Genomic DNA, 13130 nt, shown 5'->3' on the forward strand with positions numbered 1-13130 from the left:
GAGCCTTGCCGTCTCTGAGCAGCTGTCAATCACTCACAAACTCCGATCAAACTGTCAAAATAGGCAGCGCTGATCAAATATGAATCAATATTCTGTTATTGTAATGCCTATTTCTTGCTTCAAATGTTTTCAGAAACATCTTGTAGTGTACTGTTTAGCTGTGAAATGAGAAAGTTTGTGACCCGGCCACCATGTCAAGATCAGTTGAGAAAATACCAAGCACCGCCCACTAGCCGGAGCAAAGGTTCTCATTTTACAGCTAAACAGTACACTACAATATGTTTCTGAAAACATTTGAGGCGAGAAATAGCATACAGTAATAGAATATTGATGAATATTTGATCAGTGCTGCCTAGTTTGATCGTTTGATTGGAGTTTGCGAAAGCTGCCTCCATTGAATGAACGTTCAATAGGAACGCTCTCTCTCTGAAATGACCTGTGATTGGCCAAAGTCTCCCGTCACGGGCTAGATTTTTAAAGCCTGAAAACAGAGCCATGATGAGGTGCAGAAGTCTAGTTTTCTCTCAGAACACTTGAATTACAATATGCTGAAAGGTTATTATGGTATTTTTGCCCAATGATGCCAAAAAACATTCTGCCTACTGCAGGTTTAACACAAACATAAAATATAAGTTGTTGCCTCAGGGAGTCTGAGATGTTTCTGGAGTCCCATAACGTGTGATATTGTGCGGTTTACCACCTCTCCGATAGAAAAGCTGTTATGCCGCACATATGGCCCGCTGACAAACATGACAGATGAAACACTTTGTTTGCTTTTGTTTAAGCACCGGCTCCTCTCCTAATACAAGCCTTTTAAGTGATCAAAAAGGCCCGGCGATATTTGATGTTGTCTGCGTGCAGAGAGAGGGGGGAAGGCAGAGGAAGTGTCATCCAGTGATATACAGCTCCAGTCCTCTGTCACACAGCGCAGTGTCTGCTGGGAAATAATCTGACATCTTGTGCTCGACACATCCCGGCGATGAGTAGAGAAGGAGGCAGGGTGGGTGGGGGGGGGGAGAAGAGATAGAAGGGAAGAGAGTGATGGGACAAAGAGGCAAGGGAGAAGAGAGAGGCTGAGGGAAGTGGGAGTGCGAGCAGGGAGAGTGGAAGGAGAGAGAGGACACAATCAATTCAGCGGCCCCGTCTCCATCATGTCATCGCCTGTCAGCATAGATTTAAGAATAAAGCTTTTGAGAGACCTTCCAGAGCTACAGTCTGATCGATGCTCTGGCAACGTTGGCCCAGATGTCACTGACACGCATCACACGGCCACTCAAAACACAACCCCACCGTGACCGCGGGACTGGGAACTACCAGAGACCCCTGCCCTAAGTTGGTAACGGGACACGGCACACTTTTCAAAGGCCACAGTTCTGTCTTATATGTCGCCATCCACATGCGAAGCTAGGTAGGTTATTAACACTGCGCCCATAACTTGAATATACCAATAGGGATGGAAAAACTGGAAGTGCATATGGGCAAGACCATTAGAGAAAACAGAGAGGCAAAGATGAAGATATAGTGACGGGGTGAATAAATCGAGTCATTAAGCATGTGTGTGTGTGGGAGCCTGGCTCCCATATGACGGTGCGGGGTGGCGGGATGCTTCTGCTGCCGTTCGTTCCCCCGTAAACAGACAAACAGATTGGCTCGTTTGCCTCTCTCCTCTGGGCAGCTTTTGCCTCCTGCTTCCTGGGGAACGCTTAGGACTTTTCTCCCCTCCGCCTCCGAAGAGACTCCTGCCTGCGCTGTAATTTCAATTTGTGGCATGGCTTCTTTTAATTAATCTACACTGCGGTCAAGTGTCAAACTAATGTTGAAAGCAGATCTCAACCCAGTTAGTCTATAAGTAGCTGTGATTCCAAATTTAACTGATTTAATTAAAACATTCACAAATCAAAATGTTCTAATTAAAAAAAATGTTTTAGTCAAAGAACTGCATGTATTTTGTTTGTTGCTTGTTAATTAGTTAATTAAAGGAGCATGCAGCACTTTTTTTGTAGCCGGTGAGATAGATAAGTTTCAATTCGATTCAATTTATTTTTTTATATCATCAAATCATAACAAAAGTTATCTCGAGACATTTTTCATAATAGAACAAGTCTAGACAACACTCCCATAAACCTATCCGGTGTCCCTGTGCAAAAAAATAAATAAAACAGTTGAGTCAACTTCCAAACTGTTTCTCAAATGTTGTTAAACCTGCAGTTGGCAGAATATTTTTGGCATCATTTGGAAAAAAATACCATAAGAACCTTTCAGCATATTGTAATTCAAGTGTTCTGAGAGAAAACTAGACTTCTGCACCCCATCATGGCTCTGTTTTCAGGCTTTAAAAAAATCTCCGTGACAGGAGACTTTGGCCAATCACAGGTCATTTCAGAGAGAGAGGGCTCCTATTGGCTGTGCTCTGGCTGGTGGGCGGTGCTTGGTATTTCCTTAACTGATCTTGACATGGCTGCCGGGTCACAGACCTTCTCATTTTACAGCTAAACAGTACACTACAAGATGTTTCTGAAAACATTTGAGGTGAGGCATTACAGTAACAGAATATTAATTCATATTTGATCAGCGCTGCCTAGTTTGACCGTTTGATCGGAGTTCACCAGTGATTGACAGCTGCTCAGAGACGGATGGCTCCAGCTCAGCTCTGATTGGTTGTTTTCCTCCAGTCTGTGAAATCTTGTAGATGCCATTAGGAGCACAGCAGGACACCAGAGGACACAGAGGCACAGGATTTTTTTTTCAGATTACCTGTCTTATGCACTACTGTCAGGATATAGTGACCGTTTTATAAAAATAATTTCTTTTAATCACATTTGCTCTAATTCTACCCACTGCAGCTTTCAGTGAGCATGAACTATATATTAAACATGTTCCTGCTTTACTAAATAAATAAGTTGGTTAGCGGTTGTATTTTGGCAAAAGAAAAACTCGCTTCAGGGTGCATACACTCTAAATGTTGATTTTGTGTCTTCTATTAAAAAAAAGGTTTTGGCAATTCAAACTCCATTTTCCGAAAACCATCAGGTCATTTATATCCTCAAATTGTAAGTAAAACTCCAGGCTCAAATGTGCATACTTGTGGCTTCCTGCTGACACAGCCGTCTAGGACATGTGCCGTCAGGTTTCCCGTCACTGTCTGCCATCAACCAGCAGGTGGAAAAAATGCCATTAAAATGAACTATTAGGATGTGGACAGAATGATTACTTGTGCCATCTTAGTGGCACTTACAACTGAAAGAGCCGCACGTAGAGCCATGTTTGCACATGCTTTAGTTGTCTGTTAACATTTCTGTTCTTAATTTTGACACAGTGAATCAGGAACTGTGGTTTTTAACACAGATAATGCTGCTTTAAACACATAATAGATGATTTAGGGTTTCAAAATCATTTAAATATCTTGGTCTTATAATAATAATAATCTGGCACAAAATGAAGTGTTAAAATCATATCTGCCAGCAGAGTGGAACAGCTTCTTCTCTGGCCAGTGGAAAAGGAAAACCACGGTGATTTCGTCTCTGCGGCACAGAGGGGAAAATCTACCTCTGAGTTCAAAACCTCATGAAAATCTTGAAAAAAAAAAAAGACTATACAGCTCCGTAGATGAAACTGAGATACAATTGGTTCTTTTTTTCCTCTCGCTGCAAGTCTGTTAGACACACAAGCGTTATTTTTACTCAACTGCCTTTGCTTCCGTTTTCTTCAATCCTCTCCAACCCTCTCGCTCTGTCTTGTCTTTTGATTTCAGCGTGGAGGGCAATCGTTACGTGAGTGATGGCGCCCATCAGTGTAGTGCATGTGTTGTAAAACTGTCAGCCGCTGACAGATTGACTGACACGTTCAACCCTTCGATCACCGCCACAGAGAGGGCAGAGTTAGAGGGGGAAAGAGAGAGAAACAATGAGGGGAAACAGGTGCGTTTAGAAAGTCGTGTTTTATTTTCTTTTCTTCTGTGAGCACTGATCAGATCTGGCAATAAACTAAAACCATAAAACAAACACGGTTGGTTTTTAAAATGCGTGCAGAAAAAAAAAGACTGATATATAGAGAAGGAGTGTAATTTCCAACAGCTGTTGATTCAAAGGGAAAAACTTTATTTGGTCCAGATGGTCTCAGTCAGTGGCAGAATGAGAGAGCTGACTTCATTGGCTCCAGCCATGTGTTTTTCCTCCTGACAGAAATTAAAATGGTCGTTCGTTTGTCACCGCTCACTACACAGCTTAAAATGTAGCAATGAAACGTTCCTCGGCGATAATGCACCATAATTACTCAAACGCCTGTTCTTTATCTGCAGCAGAGGGAGGACAGAAGGAACATTTCGCTCAGATGAGATTTTAAAACACGGAGCGAGCGTGCAAAAGATGAAGCACGCAGTCAAATGTATTGTTCTTTTTGAGGCCACGAGTCTGTCATCTTCTTTCTCAACACCGTTGAAAATGACAACCCGTGTGTTATGTGTTTTTATCTCTCACAGAAACAGTAAGGGAGCTTCTTTAGCTGGTGGGTGAGCCTGAGTATCTCTGCCTCCAATCAGATGTAACATGGCGTGCTGTAGCAAGTATCAGGGTGTGATAAATGTATTTATTTTAGCAGTCTGATGGATATTGATCTCCTCAGCGGCTCCTCCACGGGCTAACATTATGGGACCCTGGAACGGAAGAGAGTGGGCGGCTCTCTACTAGCACACATCTCACACCTCACAAATGAGGTGAAAAACACACTGTTGCAGAGGTGTGGAAAGGTTAACAGTGGCCTCCGACTGCCAGTTAAACATAAAATCACTCACTTATCGGAAATAAAAGTAAGAGCATCTCAGCAGTCGCCGTTACGGAGATGAAAGACCGAAGCATGACAGGAGCTGAGTCACCTGCGCCACGAAACTGATACAAAGCAAAAAATATATCCACATGCTGGTTTTTTTTTTTAAAGGCTGTGCTGCACATCCAAAGAGCACAAATGAGTAGACGGGAGAGGTATGGGGCACGTAAAACTGTGACCAGTGGTTGTTTGACTCAAACATCCACTAGAGCATCCTCTCTTTCCTGTAGCAGCGCATCAACCGCGAGTGAGTGAGAGAGTGAGTGCTGCTCAGTGAATCATGCCAGCAGATATTGTGGATGTTTGATTGTGAGTGGCCTGAACTCGGCCTCGGGCTGAGGACAGTCATAATGTTGCGTGAGAAATACCTCAGGAACTCGTTTTTCAGCTCAGTTTCACTTCTGTTTTTTTTTATCTTTGTCAACCTCTTTCTGTGTTCAAACGTTGACAGATGATTCATTGAGCCGTTTTTAACGCCTGCTGAAAATGTCAGCTGCCGAGGTCTGTAAAAAGTAGTATCGGTCTCTTTTCTGTTAAATAGCTAGAGCACTTATAAAACAAGGTATTAAAAAGCTAAAACTATTTTTATTTAAGATACTGTGCATCTATACAGCTCCAGAAAGTGTTTTTAGAAAATATATTTACATTTATAATTATTACCATTATATGAAACAATTAATAAACTAATTAAAAACTATTCCCATTTCTAATGAAAGAAAGCATAGAGCGATCGAAAGCATCTGCTCAAAAATGTAACTAAAAAACAATGAAAAATGAATCGCCATTTTGGCAGATGAGATACAATAAAACACTTAAAATATATAAACGTATTTTCATTCACAAAGAAATTCAATTTTATTTCCTTTATACATCTTAAGTGTTTTAACAGCATATTCATCTCCATAATCATGCTGAATACTTGTTTAAAGGAACTTTTTTTTGCACAAGTTGTTTGAAGTATGTACAGTATATGTGTGAAATTTAATTAAAAACACTTTCATGGTACTACATAAAACATCTCAGTAGAGAATGAGCTCAGTTTGCACTCAAAAATTAAATCACATACCCAAAAATGACAAAGAGAGAAACATTAGTCTCATTCAAGCTCTTCACAGTGTGTTTGTCTTTGCAGAGACTGCTAAACGGCCGCAGATTGTGAAACACTAAATGAGTGTGGTGCCGCTCTCATTGTGGCTAAGTCTATAAACACAGGATCCGATTGGGTAATCGCCGTCTCCACTATGGTTTCTTTAACAGTAAATTTGCCTCGGTGAACTCGAGAGAGCTCCTCAGAATAACACTCAAATCATCCACAGAGATAAGGGTTCCTTGACTCACTGCTAATATTAATAGGGAACTTCCATAGCAGCCGTATAGGTGGAGCGCTCAAGTCCATCATGATAAGTCATCGTCTCTACTGAGTGGTTATAATTTTAGGTCATGTGTAAATAGAGTATGAGTGTGTTTGATTCGAGTTTTTGCCACAATCTGCTTCACTTTGACGAGAGGGTTGCAGAGTAACACTTTACCCCACCGATTATAAAACTGTGCTATCCAACTCCAAAGTAAAACACTTTTCACCTCTGTCAGTCATTTATAGCACAACGGTATGTGAATCTATTTATATATCTACCGTGTGTGTTTACTCTGACCTAGAGTAATAGTTGTGATGTAGAAAGGGAAAAAAAGAAACGCTGTGGGGAAAAAGAGGCAAACAACTGTGTGAAATGTTCATCAGTAAAAGATATATATAAGTTTATAAAAATCTAAAATGGAAAAAGACAAGGCAACATCCCTGGCCCGTATATTTGACATCAGATACTGATCTTCAACAGTGACCGTCTTTTATTCAGTGAAAGGATCAGCGGAAGGTCATTTGGGATTTTCCACACATCAAATCATCTGCTCAACTAACCTCGCTGGAGAGCAGCGTTTTGTTCACTTCGCAGAAAAATGAAGGGAGTTCAGACACAACTATTTTTATATTTCAGTACTTTGTTTCTCTACTTTCTTTATCTTTTTTTTTTTTACTTCATCATGTCTGCTGGTGTTGGTCACAACTACTGTTAAACGGAAAAAAAAGAGGAGGTAATTTGCAAATATTATGACCCAAATCACACGTGTCTCACAATTATTTCTGATTCATTACAACAAGCATGTGCAATTTTTTTTTTTTCTTGCTCTGCATAAGCCGATGCTTACGTGCAGATGTGTATTGTGTGTGTGTGTGCGTATAGTTAGCTGAAACAGAGTCAGTGAGACAAATAGGATAGAGAGAGGCTATCGGCAGATGAACCACAAGCATTTGCATCTCAGGAAGTGCGTCATTCACACGGGACAGTCCCAAGACCGAGAGCCTTAGTGCTTTTATGCCCTATTTTATACACACACGCACGCACGCGCACACACACGCACGCACGCACGCACGCACGCACGCACGCACGCACGCACGCACGCACGCACGCACGCACGCACGCACACACACACACAGTATAAAGACATACTGTTGAGAAATATTGGCAGCAATGTAACACCTCTACGAAGCGGTTAGAAAAGGTCTCATTGTAGAATATCTAACACTTCAGAGATCTTACAACATATTTCTCAAACAACAGACCATATCTAAATCCTGTCTCAAAGCTACATATTTCTTTTTTTTTTTCCATTATGTTACTCGATGTTATCTGTTTTCCTCTTCCAGTAATATTGCATTAGATTTCCAATACTCGTGGTGTGTTTTTCCATCTTTCACAGATCAAGACTTCATGGGCTTTTTAGATGGAAAAATTATCAATACAAGATGAAGCATCAGCAAAAAAGCTGTGACACGTTGCCAACATGCTTTTGTTGCCGGTGCCAGCATCAATAATTCAGCCACTAGCTCATAACTTTATTTTCAATGCATAATTGAGGCCAACCAATGTTTTCTTCAGCCATTTATATGTCGGGCAATTTTTAAACAATAAGAGGAGCGGTCCATTAAGCTTTTAACATCTCTTTTCCGTACTCCAGCATAGATGGCTGGAAAGTATGGACGGTGGGGCCTCTTTGTGCTCAGTAATGTGAGAGGTGGGGGGGTGCTTTCAGGTGTTTTGTCTCTGCAGTTGTAGCAAACGTAAGCATCAAAGTCTTAAAGTGATAACTGTGGGAAAAGCTGTGGTGAGTAAGTGAAAAAGTGTAGACTCACATTTTAAAAGTGTGGTTTGGAAAGGAAGGTGGTCTTCAGGGTGAGGTGAGGTTTCTGTACCTGCATTTGTGAATGAGCTTAAGAACAGTGTGTGTATATGTGTGTGTATGCCAAGTGATTTACAGTATCTCTGATTGATTTTTATTAAAGTTCCCGGTACGTATTTATCCTTACATTGCAGAATGCTCCTTTAAAGAACCCTCCTCTGTCCAGTGACTCATTATATGACCTGATTTCTCATTTGCTTCATACTACTGCTTAATAAATATTGATTTACTATTTTAATTACACGTTAATCTCAAAACACATAGGTGCCAGGGTTATTACTCTCTCAAGTCATACTGCAAATTTCCTGTTTGCAAATATTTATTGAGGATGGCATCCTGAGAGGGCTATAAAAGTGAATAGCAATCATTAAACAGAGACTAGCTGTCTACAGTATCTGCACAAGTGTCAATATTAGCAACACAGGTCGACCCGGCTACTAATCAATTAATGGTAATCTTTCATTTGCATCAACAATAAAATGTTTTCTTGAAACAAAGGGGATCCATTCCATCCAACTTTAATGTCCATTTTATTGTTGCCTGAGAAGAACAAAATATTTTTTTTGTGGACAAGCTGTTTAACTGTCCAGATGGACTGGTTTATCCCAATTTATTTAGCCAATTAGAAACTGAAAAACTATTTCTTTGTTTGGTTTGAGAAAAATAGTGGTTAAAATAGAGACATTGGAAAAACCGCTCTAGTACGACTCATGATCAAATGATTATAAAATTAAAGATTAAATGGAAAAAACTGACAGTAGGTTGTTATGACTGCAGTCTTACCAGGTCATTTTTACTTAAATTAAGTTTCAATACTTTTCTCAATAGAGCCTAAATTGTTCTCAAGAAGGTTGGGTCCAACAATGTCAGGTTCACTTGGACTCATAACTAATGTTTTTTTTTTTTTAAATAAAACATCTAAAATTATGATTATCAAATGAATTTAGATAACAACCATTCTCTATGTCCTATAGCTCTTGTGAAGTGCTTGCTATCGCCGTACTTAATTATTTCCCAAACTGATTGCTTTGTGAAGCGTAACTTACCAATACACCGGAGGGGATTTTTTCAGACTTCTTAGGAAATCGAGCCCGAGAGTGTTAAAACGGGGGCAAATAATGGAGCAGATCACTGGAGCTATTTTCTTCTATGTGCAAATTGCTTTTATCTCCCATTGGCATTAAAATATGTCATCAGAAGTAATTTGACAGCAGTGTATTAATGAAGGATCATTCTGTTGAATCTGGTTATTAGCTACAATAGGTGACTGGAGAAAGTGTTTTTTTTTTTCTGTTCAGCACACATGAGGGTTTACATGTAATCTGTATAAAGGTTCGACAGTGAACCCTCTAAAGCTCAGATCAGATAAGTAACAATGCACTCTAAAAACCAGAAGAGTTCTTGGTGATCTCTTCGCAGCAGGCCGTCATGCCATGTTCCACCAACAGACTAGATGAGGAGATTGCACTGGTTATTTCCTTGTCAACATCCCCCTTTTGCCCCAATCAATCAACAGATTCTCTTACAACGGTTCGTATGATATCTAACAAAAAAGTTATTCCTTCTTTTACTGTTTGTTTTCCTATGAATGTCCAGCAGCTGGTGCCAATTTCTGCTTATTACATGCATACAGTCTTTTCAAAATAAACTTATGTCTTCACAGAAAACAACTTCCTTAGGCTTAGGCTACAAAACTACTTAGTTAGGTTTAGGAAAAGGTCGTGGTTTAGATTAAAATAAATCCGGAAGTGGTGTTACTTCACTACGTAAGTTATGTGACAAATAAATCAACGTTATATTTCCTGGTTCATGATTACTTAAATTGCACACAAATTGATTTCATTGGATATATATGAGTTACAGTGCATTACTTTTAGGTAATGTATAGGTATTGATACGAACAATGTATGAGAACAACCCGCTTCAATTTCAACTTAGTTCAGTTTGTAGTATGTTCACACTACTGTATGAAATTGACAAAATACTTGATGTCCAGGTGAAACGGAAGTTAGAGTGTTAGGTGTGTTAGGTGATTATGTATTGTGAGTAATCCCCACTTCATTGGAATAACTGAGTGGTGTACAGTTACAAGAGGGATGTAAATCAAATCCTTCGCATTTGATTGGACCGCTAAAAAGTGAGTTCCTTGTTGCTAGAAGTTGCAGATTGATTAATGGATGGATGTAATGATATTACTGGTTGAGATTGGTTGGTAGTGCAAGCATGTGTCATATTTTGTTTTACAGGAAGAAAAGATAATTGTTTTTAATATAAAAATATGTAAAATATATTGATTTTATTTTTTTCATATTTTGTTGAGATGTGATCTAAAAGGGTTGAATAGGCATTTAATCTCGACTTTAAAAGTATACTTTAAAATTGCTCAGTTTTTGAGAATAGATTAAGGTGAAACTTGGAATAAATTAAAAAACAAACAAATAAGAAAACATTTTAAAATTTAAACTATCTGCACAAGTATTCAGATTTTTTTATAAATATAAAGCATAATATACAGTACACTTTTTTGAGATCTAATTTTATAGTCTTAGGTTATACTTCAGCAATGAACCCTAAGAGTTTAGTATGCATTCCTCCCCCTCCTCTCTTTCAGCCTCACTCCCTCTCCTTCTATTGCTTCTTCCTTTTCACTCTCATTCCAAATCGTTCCATCACAACGATATATACTGAAACTGAGAATGCATTAGGATGATTGGGAAGCTGAACATTTCAAAAGGAAATACTTTTTTTTCGCAGGGAAAAGCTGTAAATGAGGAACAGTAAACAACATAATTTTAATATCATCTGGCCTAAACAAAAATGGATAGACCGTGAAATATTTACTTTAGATAGGAGTGTGTGTGTGTGTGTGTTTGGGAATAATCCATGCAGCGTGTAATGTTTGTATGGTTTGTTCCTGACATCAAGGTTGCTGGTTTAATTGAGCATGTACTGGACCCAGGGCTGAGAGAGCAGGCAGAGGAGCATCGATAAACTATGAAATGGTTCCAATATGGCCAATCGATGGGGCTTTGTGAGCAGCTCCCTTGGGGCTTTGATTTTCCTCTCAAACAACAATCCAGGATCTCTGCTCTTCAAAGGCAAACTCCATCTTTGCTGTTATTGTTGTTGTTCCTTCCCCCATGTTTGAGTGATGTCACTGGGGTCGATTTTATCCATGTCCATAAAGGCTCTCCCACACTTGAATCACCCGGGAGACGGCTTCTGTTGGTCTGTGCAATGGTAACAACAACCAATAAAGGTCAATCTCCCATGGTAATGGCCAATTGGGTTTGTTCCCATTATTGGCCCTCTGATCCGTGGTCAACAGATGGAGAGCTGGCATCACTGACACAAGTTACACTCCAACCTTAAAGAGTCTCGGCTCTGTCTCCAAGCGCTGTTGTGTGATTCCACTCTTTCTCTCCCTCAGCTTGTGTTGGCCGGCACATCACTCCATCATGTGCGGCTCCTGTATAAGGAGACCCGTCGCAGTAGCGTCACAGGAGCGCTGCCAGTGAGGGCTAACCGTCTAACCATTTCAGCTAATTGCCTCATTAATGATTCACCGGTGTTAGGCGGCTCTAGCACTTCGGTGTGGGGAGCAAATTGTTCTGATTGGTTTGCCTCTGTCAATTATTGATGAGGCAGTGATCTGAAGTGCTAACACCTGGCTTTGGAGGTCCAAATGGCCCTGCATTCCCATCACATACTCAGTTATCACACACCCTGGGACCACATTGGGTCTTGAAGGGCTGGAGCCTTGACTGTTGGTGTTCTCGTAGAGTGGATGTAGCATGCCCCGGGGCAACGGCTGTGATCTCTGTTGTGAGGATATTAGCTCATATAGAACATGGCTCACTGCTGTGCAAAAGGTGGACAAAGCAGAGACATATAGCTCGCAGTGATTTGTGCCTTATGTGGTGAAAGACACACAGAAACAATAGTCGCGTTTCCATTCACGCATTTTTATGCACATTTATTATTATTCGAATAATAATGGAATAATTCCCAGTGATTTTCGAATAGTATTTTTGCTTGGAACGCACATCCCTAATTTTGAATAGGGCTGGGACAATACACCTATCTCCCGATTTGATACGTATTGCGAATTTTAAGTATTGCGATTCTACAAGAATTGCGATTCGATATTACGATTTATTGCGATTTTTGTTAACCGTTTTAATACCATGTAATAATAATAAAAAATGTTTTGGTTGACGGATACGGAATGGATATGATGCCACGTTACTCAGACTACAAGAATAAAAGAGGTAACTTCCTTCTACCTCCGCATCGACTCAAATGATGCAAATATATTGAATCTGACACAAAAAAATCGATTCCAAAATCGTAAAAAAAAGAAATTGTGATACATAGGTGGATTGATTTTTTTCCCACCCCTAATTTTGAAGTATCACATTAGAAAAGCTGTATTTTTAGCCTTTGTCGAAAAACAGATGATGCGCTTAATGGGTTATGGAAATGATTTGGTGACATCATCTTTTTCGCTATCGGCATTTTCTCAGATATTCCCATAATGTGCAAATGCTCATCTTTGTCTCTGGACAGCATGAAACATGACCAATACTAGCTGAAATGAAAGAATAATTAAAACTTGCCAATTGAAACAAATTCCTGAAGACATCTGTCCATTTTTCTCTTGTAGATAATTAGATGGCCAGGTCGACTTGTTTTGTTTCCAGTTCACAAACTATACTTCTGACCAAACTAGTAGTGTAGCCGAGTTTATTCGCTCCAAACCAGTTGATGGAAACGCGACTAATTTTCATTTATTTTTTTGCATAATTTCGAAAGTGCGCTTCAAATTCGCTTGACAATTGAATGTAAACACGACTAATGTCACACGTAGAGGGGACACTGAGAAAGGGTGTGTGCATACTCTGTGTGTGTGTGTGTGTGTGTGTGTGTGTGTGTTACAGAAGATGATACTACAAATAACAGTAATATTGGAAATAGTAGTTCATAATACTGGAATGAAATTACAGTCTTGACTATCTTTTATCAACACATTGCATATGTTGTCTCTAGCTCTATCCTCGTCTTTGGGAACACTA

The 13130-nt window shown here is 39.8% G+C and overlaps 1 protein-coding gene and 1 long non-coding RNA gene across 2 annotated transcripts in view; one reads left to right on the forward strand and one right to left on the reverse strand.

Annotated features, from left to right (window-relative positions):
* LOC119476233 overlaps positions 1 to 13130 on the reverse strand; it is a 480685-nt gene that overhangs the window by 245298 nt on the left and 222257 nt on the right. The gene's annotated exons all lie outside the window — the stretch shown is intronic.
* The window catches only part of mafa (v-maf avian musculoaponeurotic fibrosarcoma oncogene homolog a (paralog a)), a 94785-nt gene that overhangs the window by 71476 nt on the left and 10179 nt on the right, over positions 1 to 13130 (forward strand). The window lies entirely within an intron of this gene.

The sequence above is a fragment of the Sebastes umbrosus genome, chromosome 2 (assembly GCF_015220745.1).
Source record: "Sebastes umbrosus isolate fSebUmb1 chromosome 2, fSebUmb1.pri, whole genome shotgun sequence".
Taxonomy (NCBI): Eukaryota; Metazoa; Chordata; class Actinopteri; order Perciformes; family Sebastidae; genus Sebastes; species Sebastes umbrosus.